The sequence below is a fragment of the Corvus moneduloides genome, chromosome 3 (genome assembly GCF_009650955.1).
Source record: "Corvus moneduloides isolate bCorMon1 chromosome 3, bCorMon1.pri, whole genome shotgun sequence".
Classification (NCBI taxonomy): domain Eukaryota; kingdom Metazoa; phylum Chordata; class Aves; order Passeriformes; family Corvidae; genus Corvus; species Corvus moneduloides.
Genome location: NC_045478.1, coordinates 13203731 through 13219874, shown reverse-complemented (window position 1 = coordinate 13219874; position 16144 = coordinate 13203731). Strand labels below are relative to the sequence as shown.

Here is a 16144-nt window from a genome sequence, read left to right as displayed (position 1 = left end):
GTGCATATATTTCAGCCGACCAAATTCTGGGATGTGAGTTACATCCGTCTGCCAAATCTGCAAGGCTTTTAGCCCTCTGGGGTTTACCCCCGCTGGCAAAGGCGCAGCGAGTCCGTGACAGTCAGCACAAGCACTGACAATGTCGCGCACCTCGGTTGGCGTTAAATGAAACTGCTTCTGCAGGGTATGTGCACTTTGATGGAAGAAACCGTGCGATGCCTTGGCTTGTGCAATTCTGTCAGGCTGAGACCCTACCCACGCAGGGTTGGCCAGCATGTCAGCCCTGGCATTGCCTTCTGTTAGAAACCCTGGTAAATTGGTGTGGCTTCGAATGTGCAGAATGTAATACGGATGCACTCGAGCCTGAATTGCAGACCACAAGGTTTGCAACAGCGAAAACAGAGCCGCATTGTTCACCTCCTTCAGAAGTGAACAATCTAAGCGTTGAGTTATATCTGCTACATAAGCAGAGTCAGTAACCAAATTCAAAGGTTTCTGTGAGAATCGCTGAAAAGCCATGGGAACAGCCCTTAATTCAACTAACTGAGCAGAGTCTGACTCGGATTGGTGTGTTAATGAACACTGCAAAGGCAGTCTAGGATAATACTGTGAGCCCTTACACACAGTGACCCCTGCTAAAAATTTGTCCCAATCTGTACGCCCCAAGCTGCCAACACATCCCGTCCCCAAAGGTTAAGGGAAGTGGTAGCAACATAAGGCCTAATTGTAGCTGTGTGCCCCTCTGAATCCTTCACCACCACAGGCCGTTCGCTTAAATAGCTCTGTGTGGATCCTCCTAATCCTGCGATGGCCGATCCCACTGGGGCTAAAGGCCATGAGGGAGGCCATGCAGAGAAGGAGATGATAGTTACATCAGCACCCGTATCAATCAAACCTCGAAGCTGAGTCCGGGGTGGACGGGCATTCAGCAGGATCAGGGTACACGTCATCTGTGGCCTTTGGTCAGAGATGTCTGCAGTCCAGAAGGCCTGCAGAAGTCCCGTAGATCCACTGCCGTTATCTTCGTGAGTTTGTTGCTCTATCCTGGGGACACAAGACTTAAAAGGCACCAATTTAGCAAGGCAGGTCTTTTCAGGAATAGTTACAGGGGGTTTTTGCATGGAGACCATAGTGCAAATCTGACCTTTAAAGTCAGCATCAATAACTCCTGAGTGCACTAAGATTCCTTGATGGGCAACGTCAGGTTTTCCCACCAGCATCGCACTGGATCCCTAGGCTAAGGGTCCATATGCGTCCAAGGGAACCTTATAAATACCGCTGGAGTCTAAGACGACTGCGGCTGTGGTGTGGACGTCAAACCCGTCTGATCCGTGGGTGCTGTCTGATCCCTGGGTGCCGTCTCTAGGGTGGCTGGGTAGGCCTGTGCCTGTACCTGTGCCACTCTCTGGGGGAGCGACTGCATCGGAGAGCAATTCCCCCTCCTTGCACCCCAGCGGAAGTTTCCCGACAAAGGCTGACCATTGGCATGAGTCCGGGATCTACAGTAGCCCATGCAATGCCCTGGCCTGCCACACCTCTTGCACTGGGGCATCGGTGTGTTTTCTTTTTGACTCGGCTTAGGCCACTTCCATTTTTTCACCTGTTTTGGTTGCTTTGGTTCATGACTAGATGTGTGAACAGGCTGCAGGAACGCAGCCAAAGCAGACCTTCTCTGGTTCCCAGATCCCACCTTAGCGCAGGCTTCGACCATGTCTGTTACCTCAGGATCCCCTGGTAAGGCATCTATGATTTCTCTGCACTCCTCGTTTGCGTTATCTCTCACTAACTGCCTTAACAACAACTGTTTTAACCCGTCATCTTCAACCTGCTTCTCGAGAGAAGCAGCGACTGTCTCTACAAAAGAAAAGAATGACTCTAATTTGCCTTGAACTATTTCAGTATATCGCTTTCTGGGTGCTGACAACTCTATGGTTTTCAACAGGGCAGCCATGCCGACCTGTTGTGCTTGCTGCAGGATGCTAGAGGGCAAGTTACCCTGTAGACTGGGATCAGAGAAGGGACCAGTCCCCATCAAAGCATCCACTCCTGCTGTCTGTCTAGGATCAGCAGCAGGGAGCTGCAAATTTGCTAATGCAGTCTTGCCGGCCAGCTTTCTCCAGGTTGTTTCAAAAACTGTAAATTGTACAGGTTGAAATAGAATTTGACCTAAGTGTCTGATATCAAATGGAGAAAGCAAATCTGTATTTATCACCCTTATTATCTGCATAACCTCAGTAGAACCTAGACCATATTGTGCCACCTTGGATTGGAGGTCCTGGGCAACTTTCCAAGCAATTACCTCATGCTTATCATGCTCTCCTGAATCTGGGAGAGCCTTATACACTGGGAAAGCATGGATCTCTTTTGGGGAACCAGTACCATCCTGAACTTCGGGCACAGCCTGCGGATGGAGTGTAACAGCTCCCCGGTTACCCCCTGAATCCTCAGATCTATTTGGCATTCCAAGGATTTCTAATAACCTCCAGTCACCCTCCCCCAATGCTTGCATCTTAAGAGACTCTAGGAAGCGATTATAATGCGTCGGACGCACTGTTACCGTGCAGTCTGGAAAGGTCCAGGGGCGAGACCGGCGCAGCCTTTTTCTTCGCCGCGCGGCTACAGCCGCCTGACGACCTGGGGCCAGAACCTCATTTGCCTCACTGCCTGACAGTGAGTCATCAGGCAAAGGCAACTTTGGGGTGCTGGGAGGGAACAGAAATGTACGGGGAGGGGAGGCACTTTGGCTAAGTTCGCCAGAGCCAGAACAGACAGGACAGACTGCAGCTGGCTGCGCGGCAGTTTTTACAGCAGTCTCTTTACGGGAGGCCGTCTCGGCCAGATCCGACCGAGCCGGTACTGAAGCTGCAGCCGAGTCTGGGGCTACGGCTGCGCCCGGCGCCGCGGCCAGCACCACGGCCGGCGCCGCGCTCGTCTCTCGCACAGCAGCCTCGTTCAGTGCGGTCGCCGCTTCCGCTGCTATTTCGCGCTCCCCGGGCGCGCTCGGTGCCGCCGTCTCTGGCCGGCGCTCCGCGGACGCTCCCGGCGCCGCCGCCTCTGCCCGCCGCTCAGCAGCCGCCGCCGCTTCCGCGTTTTCCCGCGGCAGCGCTGTTCCCGGTTTCACCGCCGGCCGCGCCGTTTCTCGGCTCGGAGCTGCGGCTCCCGCTTCTGGCGGGGGGGGGGCGGGCGGCGCGGACGGCACGGCCGGCGCTGGCGTCGCTTGCGGCGCGGGCGCAGGCATTCGCCGCTCTAACAGGCTGAGCAAATCCTCCATCCTTCGGGATAGGTTTCGTAGCTCTGCCAGAAAGGGCAAATGCTGCATAAAAAGGTCCATGGTTCGGTTCTGCGACTGCGCAGAACAGTCCAGCGCCAGGGAGGGCAGCGGGCCATAGCCAGGCAGTCCCGGGGGAGGCATGCCCGGCGCTACGCCCGCTAAGTTAGATCCAGGTGCATACGGAACCGAACTAGGAGCTGCTCTGGGGGTCCAGTTGGCTAAGCCACTGATCTGCGGCCCTGGATAAGCCGTGGCCGCCGTCCAGCCGAACGGCAAGGCAGGCTGTGCGCCCTGCCTCTGCCCTGACCCCCCCCGCCTCTGCCGGCGCGGGGTCCCTGCGGGCTGCGGAGTCCTGCGACTGTGCAGGGTGAGCCGGCGCAGGTTCTGCCTGTGGAGCCGGGGGGGGTATTCCGAATCCACCATCACTTGCCCCAGAAGCCCAGTCAGCGGGGCCCCCCTCGGACATTCCTCCGTCACTCATCACCAAGATAGGCGATCCAGCCCTGCTATCACAGTCAAGGGCTGTCAGCAGAATAAATAACGACCGCCAGGTTTTGTATAATTCTAACGCTGCCGGCTCCCCAGTCGGGAGCTCGTGTCGGACAGTGCATCCGAGTTCTTGCCATAAGGAAAAGTCCAAGGCACTATCTCTGTCCATGGAAATCCCTTTTAAAGTAGCCCAGTCTAATAATTCCCGAACTGAGTTTTCAGGAATGGAGGTTTGCAATATGCTAAACACACCCTTCCAGACCAGTACGACAGCATCGTTCTGTGAGCCGCTGTTCGCCATTTCTCAGTTCTGTCGGACCTCCCGGTCCCGGGGGGTAAAGGAACAGCGTACCTCTAGAGGAATTCGGCTTGGCTCGCAGCAGCAGGACACGTCAGAGAGTGCAAATCACGTCGGGCAGCACCAAATATTACCGCGGGCCTGGTTCCTACGGTATATCACCGTGTCCCGCAGCCATAGGGAGGAGGAGGAGGAGAAGATCCAGCAGGCAGGAATTGTGCAGCAAGATTGATTTATTTAATTATTTTACAAACTCTTTTATAGACTTTTTTCTTCATAGTCTAATTGGACAAAGGACCAGCCACCCCTTGGGGGCGATTGGCCAAAATCCTAAAACATCCATTATCAAAATATTTTCTACTATACCATAAACAAGACTTTCCAAGGTTGCAGGTGGCTTGGTTGTTTACATTCCCTGCTACCTCTTCTGTGAGAGAGAAAAGCCTCTCACGGACTTAGAAAAATAACAAGAAGATCCTCAGTAACAGCATTTTTGTACCTACAGTAGGTTAAAACCAAAACGTCTCATTATGGGGTCTGCCCTCCTAAAGAGTGCGTTTCCCGTGGCTGTCATGTCAGTCATGCATAGGAAACTCTTAAATATTTTCCAGCTTCACGTTTTCAACCCAGAGGAAATTCTCAGGAGGATGGCCAGGAACTTTTACAAATTCAAAATCTATAAAATCACAATGCTAGTGTATGTTCCATGGATTCTGGTCAGAATCATCTTAGATAAAAACAAATTTCTGGGCTGACAGTAACTTCCATGGAATTAAAGTACTTTGTAAATTGTTGATTAAATGCAATGAGCAGCAGCATGCTTAAGTACATGAAATATTATTTTCTATAAGATTTTTTATTATCTTTGAGAGCTTATCAGTGTCAGATAGAAATAATTTAAACAGGAATGAAGTTTATTACTTTTTAATGCGAAATTGTGATGATTTTCCATTAGTGTTTAATGGCAAGGGACACAAATCACAGAGTTCAGGGATTCTAAGGCAGACACCCTGGGTTTATTTCTGTCTTCTGAAAGAAAGGAAGCTAAAACCATAAGAGTGACTGGGGCTCTATGAAAGGAATACAGAGACTAATTTATGAGTGGGAAAGCTTAGGCTGTGTTTCACAGATATGGAATAACTGAAAACAATTCATATTGGAGGACAGCTGTTTCTTCTTCCCCTCAAAAAATAAGTGAAGCATATTTACCAGTCAAAGTCAATAGCTGAAATCATCATACATAACTAATTTCATAGCCAAAGACAAAACTTATGCCAATAAAACTGCCTGGCAGAAATTAAACCGCCTATTTCCTCACATAGTTATAATCTTTAGTCATATTACTATTCTTAGCTTGTTTCTTATTACCTTTTACCTTGGATTTATTACTGGTTTTCAATCTTAAGTTTTAATTATCATTCCATTCTGAGGAATATTTATATTAATAATAAAAAAAAACATGTCATGAAATAATTTTAAATGACACTTTCAGATTTTCTTTCCATAAATTTTGTATACTTATGTGTGTTGCTTAATATGTGGGGTTTTTTCCAGAACCCTTCTTAAAAACTGAAATCAGACATTTCCTGTCAGATCTGATTGCTTAGCACTTTCCAGATTTAGTTTGAAAATATGACAAAAGTCTCACCCTTTACTATGCCAAAAGAGTGAAGGAATTGTTAAATCTTGTGATAGAGTTTGAATTATAGTTTCTTTCAATCCTTTGATCCTACTTTTCTTCACTATCAGGTTTTAGTCTGTTTAGTATAATTATGTATCCTTGCTAAACTTACCATGAAATAAAATGTAAATGCATTGTCCAAATATATTCATAAACAGCCCCCCAGCTGCAAAACACTTTTTCAAATAAGATATCACGAAGGGCTGTAACCTTCTGCAACATCTATATTTAATGACATAAATGAAAGAGGATGGCATTAAAAGTTCAAAGCAGCAAAGATGATACATTTCCAATCATGCTGTCATAGTGATCTACAAACAGCAGACTCGTACTCAAAGAAGTGCTGTTTCATTTACTGAAGTTCAAGCATGAACTTCAAGTCTCATCTCAAATAATATCTTATTCTTCTGGTACTTCAAATCCACCAAAGGCCATTAAAGTGCCGTGACAAATATATGTGGTATTTTGGTAGATTGATTTCTTAACACAAGAGAGTTAAATTGTTTTTTACTCATTGTCTCAGTTTGCTGATCTACATTTACAAGACTAGGATGTTAATATTGTTAATCATCTGATATGACTGTATCTGTATCGAAAAGACTGTGTGTAACAGAATGCCAAATGTAATTTAACTTCTTCCAGTCAAGATTCTAAGTAAAAACTGCCCTCTGTCTTGTCAGTAGTTGAGGCTATGGGTTGTTTAAAATAACTTAATCTGATTTCCCTGAAATTTTGAATTGGCTTCATCTCACATAGGTATCTCAAGGCATGTTGTCTAAGGCCGACACAGGCAGTATGAGATTGCCATGGGTTTAGATTATGTGGAGAAACAGGTACTTTCAAGTTCCCTTAAGATGGTGTTGTAGAATAATTGAATTGATCCCCACAGGTGCTTTGATCTGCCCATTGTTAATTTAAAAAGCCAAAAGTATATAATTTGAATAAGATGTCCAATTTACAGCAGTCTGAAATTAGATGAGATGAAAACCACTTTTAAAAAACAGAAAAAATGATGAGAACGTTCTTAAATAATGCTGTGATAGTTATAAATCTTTTTAAAAGGAAGTGAGCGCCATGCAAACTCTTCAATATGCTTCACTGCCCATTTTTAACCTGCCTTTTGTTGGGCTGAACTTCAACCTGTCTATTTCTTGTCCATAAATTGATCTCTGTACAGCATTTTATTACCTCTGTGCCATAACTGACAAAATAATCACTCTGAATCTTGTATTACTCTCTTAAGTATTGAGTGTGAACACAGTGGAAGTGGTTGAGAGTATAAATTGGCCAGATCATCCTCAGGACTGGGCATAGCATCTGACTTAATAATGAAGACAGTTTCATATAAAATGACATGTATTTTTCACCTAATGGCTTTATTATTTTATGATGTTCCTCAAAATCTATAAAACACATATATAATATATTACAGGCTGAAATAGCACACTTTTCTGAAACACAGAAATTCCATATCAGGCTGTCTGAGCAAAGTGTATCTTGCAGGTAGTCCTTCTCCATTATTCAACACTGCATTAACCTCTGTTTAGTTTTGGCTTTTTGTGTCAATAAAGGTGGAGATTAATAGAATCGTCTTCAGAGGAAAGATCAGAGTTCTGGAGAACATGAGCAATGAGGAAGACTGAAAGCTTTGCATTTTTATTTTCAGTTTAAAGAGAATTCAAAGGGGAGTATGACCTGTAAAATGGGGGTGGTAGTGGAGATTTAATTCTCCTAAAATACACATTAGAAGTGTTTTAAAGGGTATCCTCAGACCTTGGTGTTCTTGACAGTTTGCACAAGAAGAAACTGACATAAACTGATATATAGAACAATAATTCACATAGAGATAAAAACTGGTAAGACTAGTGGTAGATGGCCTTAGGCCATCATGGGAACCTCAGAAAATGGTCATCTTAAGGAAAAGTCTAATCAGATGTCTGTTAATAATGCAATATGTAAAGCATATGATACTTAGGCCTAAAGATAGACTAGGTAATATACTACAGGTCTTTCCTCATCCTATGATTCTGTGATTCTATGCAATTTAAGTGTTATAACTTAATATATGCAAGTTATATTTAAATATGCAACATAACTTACTAAACATATTTTAATTCCTTTCCAGGTTTTGCAGGTCAATTGAAATTATCTCTAGCAAAGAACCTATAGCAAACCTTGCTCTGAAAAAAGACTTTCATCATTACAGACTAGTCAATTTAATAAGTATGAAACAGAGAACACAAAGGTGAAAAGAAATCATATGGATTTGCTCATAGAGTAAGGTGCTGCTCAGTGTAAGAGTAATAGAACTAGGCTCAAGAGAGCTTTTCACTGTGTTACCAGCTTTCGAAAGCTTTAATTTGCAGCTAAAGGAACTATTCGTAGGAATCTCTTTTCACGTTTGGTGTTATGTGATTGCAAATATTTTTAAGAATGGTTATATAATTTTGAGGAAGAGTCAGCAGAACAAACATCTGCTTTGAATGGGACTTCATTCTGAAAGTGTTTGGAAAAAATACATAAAGATATCTAAGAATTAAGAAATAATATTAAATAGGAAATTGTCCCTTTTCTATTTAATCTCAAATGCAGAAGCAATGCATGTCCCTTGACAAAGCCCAAAGGAAATCATTAATGGACACAGAACTGCATGAAGGTCAATGAGAGGGCATATTCTTCCTAGAGAAGTGTAAATAATGCGACACGTCTAAGGGATAACACTGTTCAGCTGGCAGTCAGATTGTTTCCAATGAAGAAATCTGATGAAGCAGTTGCGGTTTTTGTACCACTATTTAGTCTATTTATATGTGATCTGTTCATAGACTATTGTCAGTACTATTTTGCAGCACTATTTCTTCTTCTTCTGTAAATTTCAGGAAGCGCATACATTGTTTTATCTAATCTGAGTGGCACCTGACTAGATTTCATGGTGCTAGCTTTCTCCTGAATGCTACCTATTGTTCTCCAAAGATTCCAAAGGAAAGTATATGCAACACTGTTCATATAATAGCCACGGACACAGAAAACATTACTGTACAGATCCTGAGACAGAAGCATTTGAGCATCCATCAAAATTGTACACAGATAAGAGTTGTTCACACAGGATTATTTTCATCACAGAAGGAAAATATTCAGTGCATTTTAACACCCTGCCCTACTAAATGGGTCATCCATCAGGTTCTGTTTGTGCATACACTATAAAATCAGTCTCCCACCTGTTAACGTAAGAGCTCCCAAGACACCTTACAGTGTAAGGACTGAAACAGAATCGTACACAGAGTTAGGCAGATAAATACCTGAGAGCTGCAGGCATGCACAAAGACTAAAGTGAGTAGCTTTTATTGATGAAAGTTCTTCACTCATGAGAGCAGCCATACTCACTGCACCTAGCATGAAATCTGTTCTCAGACAATGACCAAAATGAATGCCTAGAGTCAAGTGTAAAATGAAGGCAAGGACACTTCTACCAAGGACTACATTAGCTTTGAATAATGTGCAGCTTAGGAATTTCCTCTTCCAAAGTGGTTTGTCAGTATTTAATAACCTACAGTAGATTTCTATTCCATTAATTTTTCCAATCTCCCTATGAAATGTGTAAGCTCTTAGCAACCACAGCATCCAGAGATAACAATTTCCACAGCCGCACATTATATTAGAAACTACCAATACATCTAATGCCACCCAAAACTTCCACTAAGTCAAAAGAAGGGTCAGCATTAAATATGTTTGGAAAATTCAGTCTTACTGTAGTTTGGCTGTTATTCAAACCAGTTTTCCACCATAAATCTTAGAACCAGATTTATTTCAATGAAATTATAGGCTGTACTCTGAAATTATGACAGTTTATGAGAACAGTATAGAATGCAAAATAAGCAAATGTTTCAAATAAAATTGTTGTCACAAGGAAAACAGCCCAGTTAAACTATATATTTTCACTTGTTTCTTGATAGTGAAACCTTGTGCAGCAGCTTCATTGTTCTGTAGTGGGCATTTAGGGTGTAGAAACACCTAAGGCTGTGAAAACACCTACAGGAAAATGGTCTGTCACACAGTAAAATTTATAGAATTTATAGAAACAAGCCATTTTTCAGCCATGTGGAATTTAATATATCAATAGCTTTATTCTTGTTGTGCACTAACTACAGTTAAGTTGTAGCAAGAAACCTCCTTCACCTATGACACGTGTGACAGGAGACAGCATCAACATCTTGTAGCACCCATAACATATAAAATACAGCAAGTAACTGATCTGCTTGCTCTCCAGAAGAGAGAAACTCTTGCCGGACACTTTTAAAATACTTGATGAAAGTCAGTTTGGAAACCTTTGAGGTCAGCTAGCAGAGACCTCTACAGAAAAATCAGGATTTCCCATTCTAATCATTTCTCTGATATTCCCTCACACACAGGTCTTAAAAAATATCTTTAATGCAAGTGAATTTCATATATTAACTGCTTCTTTGGCTTTCTCAGACTATTGCCTGAAGGGCCCTATCCTAATTTTTTATTCAAGTCACTTTTTAGGTCCCCAAAGATATTAATGGTGCAAGATGAAGCATTAAAAGCCTTACCCTTTAAAGTTATTTCCTAAAATATTACCTAAATATTCCTCTACAGTGTATTCAATTTCCAGATTTTTTTCTGATTTTTTTTTCTATTTAATTTATATTTGTCAGAGTTAATCATCTATGTTGATGGTAGAAGAGACCCTACAGTAAATAAAGTTATAACAACCCCTGTAACACTCATTCCTTACCTCTGAGGTATTTGCATGCAGTCATATCACTCTTTATAGTCTTTCCTTTCAGCAGCAGCATAGTATATTAAATTGTCTTAATTTCTTCTCATATGTCACAGCCTCTAATCCCTCTCGCTGGATTTTTTTCTAGGTTTATAAAAGTTCTTTCCATACTATGCATATTCACAGAAGATTCAAAGTGCAGTAGCAGCAACAGGCTACAGCTTATTGGGACCTATAAAGGTTCATATGTTCATTCTCATTTAAATTCACTGAAGAATGGCAGTTACATTTTGCTGAAGCAACACACTGGAAAATAAAGTCTTATCTGCCAGCCACAGTGTCCATGATTCTTTTCTGCTCTCCCTGCACAGAGAGTTCTCTGATAGGGCAGAGGTACAAAATCAGGTAATCATTCTGCCTGGCATCCACCCAATGCATTTTTACATAAGATCCATCTAAATCCATTCTTGTGCATAGAGACTTTTGTTTTTCCTGAAAACAGTTATCCTTGCCACTGAAAAGCAAAAAGAACACTTGCAAAAGCAATCTTCATATATTTTTTCCCCTTTTTCCAGTTTCTTGACAATACTTAAGAGTCCAAAACTTGATTTCTGGCACCATTATATACATGACCAAAAATAAAGTTAGTAACAAAAAAGACATAATTATCCCTACAAACTCTTCCCTTCTGCTTACAGTGTTATTGTGAGGCTGGATGGGGTGGTTTAGAATATGGCAGATACCAAAAGCAGTATTGCACATGAAAAGAACTGAGGCAAATAATCCCCAGAGATACTAAGGATATTTCAAGGCAAAAAAGAAATCACCAGCAGCTGTCCTCCATGAAGCAAGGCCTAGGCAATTGCAAGGTTGTTTAACCTGTGTGATCGGCTGACATCACTGCTCAAAATACTACAGCTGCAGGTTAAGGCAAAACTAGAGAGTTCTTTGTCACCCACCAGATATGAAATTTGCCAGCACTAGCTTGCAGCAGTGCTTGGTAATTTCTGATGCATCCATCAGAAGGATGTAGGACAGTACTGAGTCGTAACACTTCCTCTGTAATTGTGGTCTTATCTATAAACAAGCTAACTTCAGATGCCTCGACAATGTAATTTCAACTTGTCTACAGATTTTCCTGCACAAAGAAATAGAGAGGCTTACAGGGCTGTGTTGATGGCACTTGCTAAAAGTCGTATGTCAACTAAGAAACTTAATCTTACTTTAGCAGTACAGCTAGAAAATTGAACATTTTAATAGAAAATTTGATTGCAGTAAATACCAGAATTGGACCATGAGGTGGTTTAAAACCAGCTGGGAATTAAACTCAAAAGAAGCTGCTCCCCTTCCCTATGCCCTCCATCCGGTGAGAGAGGGACAAAGGCAGAGACCATGGCTTGAGACGATAATTTATTGAAAACAAACAGAAATGGAATAAGAAATGCCCAGTAGAAGCAACAATATTAATAACAAAAGAGATGATGATTTACAGACAAAAAGGTGTTCACCACCTTGACTCAGTTCTGCATGGCTGACAAGACAAAAACCAAGATAGCAGCCATTCCCGCACCTCGCCAGTGCCATGCAGTTATTCCCAAGACAAAGACAAGATGGTGAGTGCTCTCTGCAGTTGGCATTCCCTGAGCCTGAGACAACAAAAACAACGAAGAACACCTCCCCAGAAAAACAGATTATCCTCATTGCAACCACTCTGCTCCTCTGGGCTCGGCTCCTTTCAGCTCCACTCAGCTCTGCTCGGTCTAAGCTGTGATCTTCTGTGAGCTGAGAAGGGATGGGCAGCAGTGGGAGAGGAACAGACTTCAGTGTTGGTCCAGACAACTTCCCTGAGGAAGAAAGGGAACAAAATGATGCACTTGTGGTGTAGAGTCACATTTTTCTTCCCCTGAGCCCACACCCCCAGCGATGATGTGGACAGTATAGAATAGCAATTAAGCCATGCCCACACAGTTCTAGGCCCTACCCCTTTCTGCAGCCAGGACAGGCCATGTCCCTGCAAAGCATCTGTTAAGACAAAGTGCGTTTGCTAATGATGTCCAGCACACGTAGAGTTTCTTATTTAACCCATATTACAGTCCTTTTGTTCAATTCCTGGTTTTAGTCACCTGAGTTTCCTGAGTAGCGTGAAAATATGACGACTTTATAGTAGGAATAAGGATTGTAATTTATCTCCCTTAAAAATTAACTTTAAAGGTAGTTAGTGCAATTATTTATGATCCTATTTGTGTTTGACTGTTTTTGGGGAACAAAGAAACCTTTACAGATGCAACAAGGCAGAAAGCAACTAGTGAAATGAAAGCTTTATTCTGTACAAATAAGTTTCTACTTTTCATGGCTAGTTCATAAACAGAAAACACTATATGTTATTTTACTTGTAAAAGTCACTAAAAAGTGCTACACTATTCTTTTTACCATCTTACTTCTCACTTAAAAGTTTAACATCAGTAGTTCAGAAGCAGTGTCCCCCTTGTACTGCTTTTTTTTTACCATATTCATTTAGCCATGTCTCTGGTTATTTCTGCCAGTCCTGATTGAAATGTATTTTCAACTCCATTATTCACCATTTTTAGCAGCTTAATCTCAACAATGCATTCAGTATGAAACTGGTTTTCCTAACACTCTTGTTTGCTTCCTGTGCTACCACATGCTTTGATTGATGCCCTGATGGTCTGTCGGGCTCTTTTCCTTTTCCCATTCTTTTCTGTATGTACTGTATATGCTTCACTGTCATGTCTCAACTCTTTAATTAACTCTCTCTCTAGTTCTCCCACATTCATTCTTTGTTGTTTGTTCTTAGTGGATTGTTTTACTTTTCTGTCTTTATTGTGAGTTTGTCCACTCTGAATGTATCTATTTGTTCCTTAATATTTCTGGTCATGGGATTTGGGCCATTTGTAATATCTAACATAATGAAGTGTATGCACAATTAAATGAAAGTATTGTGAACACCACATCAACTCCAGTGACAGTCCAATATTTACCTCATAATTCTTTATGGATTTGGGCTCACTGCCTCCCATCATACACATTCCCTGTACAGATAAAATTTTGCATTTCTAATTATTTATCTTTTAAAGGCTTTGAAGAGAAAGGAATAATCAGATTAATCCTGTCCTTCTCCTATCCTCTCTTGTACAGGGGACGAGGATGGGTTATTTTCAAAAGGGAACTGCTCACTGCCTAAAACTTCTTCCTCAAACTGTGTTACAACTTTTCCTAGCTTAATTTACTGATCAAGAAGTAAAACCTAACAATTATACCAAGAATCAGAAATTGCATAAACCGGAACCATGGAGTTAATTTCTTCTTTGGGAATCAATTAGTTTTAGTTAATCTATAGCTTGAAAGCAATCTTTCATATAAGTTCCTAGAACCCTGGGTTTGAGCAAGAGGAAAATTGCATAAGAGAGATGTTCACCTCATACTTTGCTCCAATTATGGAAACAGCTACAGTTCAATGGTATTTTACAGATTTAGTTTCAGCATGGTTTTATCTCAGGAATGCCACTCTGTTCTACAGGTGAGCCTGCTTTGTGCCCATCATCAAAGGCTTTTTGTAAGGAGATAATGGCTAAAACTAGAGAAGTTAATATGCTGCAGTAATAAAGCTGAGAACTCACTACAATGCATGAAGAACTAAATGTCCCTGTCCTGTGGCATCTATTTTAAATGAGTAAATCAAGGAAAACGTCATGCTTTGAAACTCCTGCCATTCTGTTTACACACGGCTGCCATTACAGAGTTCTCTTTCATTACTTGAACTTCATGTTTTCATTCAATATTTCTTGGGAAAAAAAATCACTTAACGTCTATCTATTAATAAACATATACATTATTTTATTTAAGGAATGGGAGGGAAAAGGAAGAGACAGTGAAAATCTGAGTGGGAATAGTTTTTCTAACCTTCATTAATTTTTATTGGGTTTTTTATTTGCAAAAAGGAATGAGAACTATATTTTGTGAAATACTATACAAGCAGGTCCAGTTTCTGTCCTCTGCTCATTTTGCTTAGGGCTAACATTCATTCTGGATGAAATATGACTACAAAGTTATTTTGGGCTAGGTTTTTCCAAATTTTATATCTCTAAAATACTTATTCCAAATAATGGAGCATTTACTAGGGAAAATGATAGGTCTTTAAGATTAACAAGGTTAAAAATTTAGCTTATGACTAAATCCTTTAACAACAGAAGGAAGTCATAGTCAGCTGTGATTATGAAGTCTATCTGGATTTAGATTTTTTTTATCTAGGCAGAACTTGTATTGCATATAGCAGCAGGTACACATACAGTTTTTGTAGATCTGAAGTCTATTTATGTGTGAGTTTAAAATAGCTAATACAAAAATGGATGTGGACACATAAGATATTTAAAATAAATGAATAAATATTTAGTACAAATTATTGAAAACAATTATTTAATTAGAAGTGTTTTAAAAACCTTTGTTCCTGTTTTACAGAAATGGCCAAAAAAAGGTAATTGCCACAAATGATCCAGATATAAACATGAATGTTTATGTTTAAGGCAACATTTTAATTCAGCTTAATGAGAAGCCTCAGCAATGTGCCTGTGGTTCGCCCAGCCAGGAGGAAGCATCTTCTCTCCCCAGGCTGGAAAGTGAAACATGATATGTGTTCCATATTGTTCACTTCAGACACATGCACAGCCAAAGTCGTTACCAGTACGAAGGAATTGCACAGTAATGCTCTCCAAATTCTTCCTCAGATCTTGGATTAAGGCCAGATGCCCAACTCAATTGAAGTCCTTCACAGAAAGCCTCTGAGATCACTTACTTCTAACACTGTCATTTAGGATGGAAAAAAGGAAGCATTTCTTACTAGAGAAGGATTTTTTCCAAGGTATGATTTTAAAAAATGAAAGTGGTCAACATGGGGGAAAAAAATAGGTTTGTTTTAAATATTGCATTAAGGACTGTTATTCAGCAGGATCTATTTTAAGGGACTATTGATCTTTACAGGCTTGTGTTTATGTGGCAACAGTTGTTTTCTCTTCCAGGATGTGTTAAGTAATTTCAGTTAATCCTAATTATTAAGTAATCTTAGATCTCTAAAGGCTTGTACATTTGGTTTGGTTCTTAAAGTCAACACCTTTTTTATGATGAGCTAAAATAGATAAAAAGGCACTTACTGCGACATTGAAAGTATTCCTGTTCAGGTAACATCCAGGTAGTTAATCCAGGACTCTAGATAAGCTTTGAAAATTGTGATTGGGATAAATAAGAGCCCTGAAAGACCACATTCTGATATGGTGTATGATCCAAAATTAATCCAGATTGAAGATGTTCAACATTTGCAAAAAAGTCATGGCCCTGGGAGGATATAAGAAAGATAGAGAAACAAAAATGAAAACTCTGTCAAATTCTTCTAATAAAAATTTTGAATTCTTAGGCACCAGAAAAAAAAACATAAGCAAAAGATTTCTGTGGCTTTCTTAACTATATAGTGTGGTATAGAAACTATTTTTTAAAATATTTTAACAAAGAATTCTGTCTTAAACTTCTTATTTTTCAGCAAAGACTAACAGCTGGAGAATCTACATATGTGTACGCTCCTGTCACTTTTATAAATTGCTTTTCAAATAATTTATAGCTGGTACATGTTGCTACAGAAGTTCTCATTAAATTGCCTTT

General features: G+C 40.9%; 1 long non-coding RNA gene across 1 annotated transcript; it reads right to left on the bottom strand.

The window, feature by feature from the left end:
- Positions 1–11872: 11872 nt before the first annotated feature.
- On the bottom strand, positions 11873–15823 carry LOC116441895. Its single transcript, XR_004239272.1, has 2 exons — positions 15643–15823; positions 11873–12321 (listed from the first exon to the last, which is right to left on the bottom strand). It is a non-coding gene; the product is annotated as an uncharacterized LOC116441895 (long non-coding RNA).
- Positions 15824–16144: the final 321 nt, after the last annotated feature.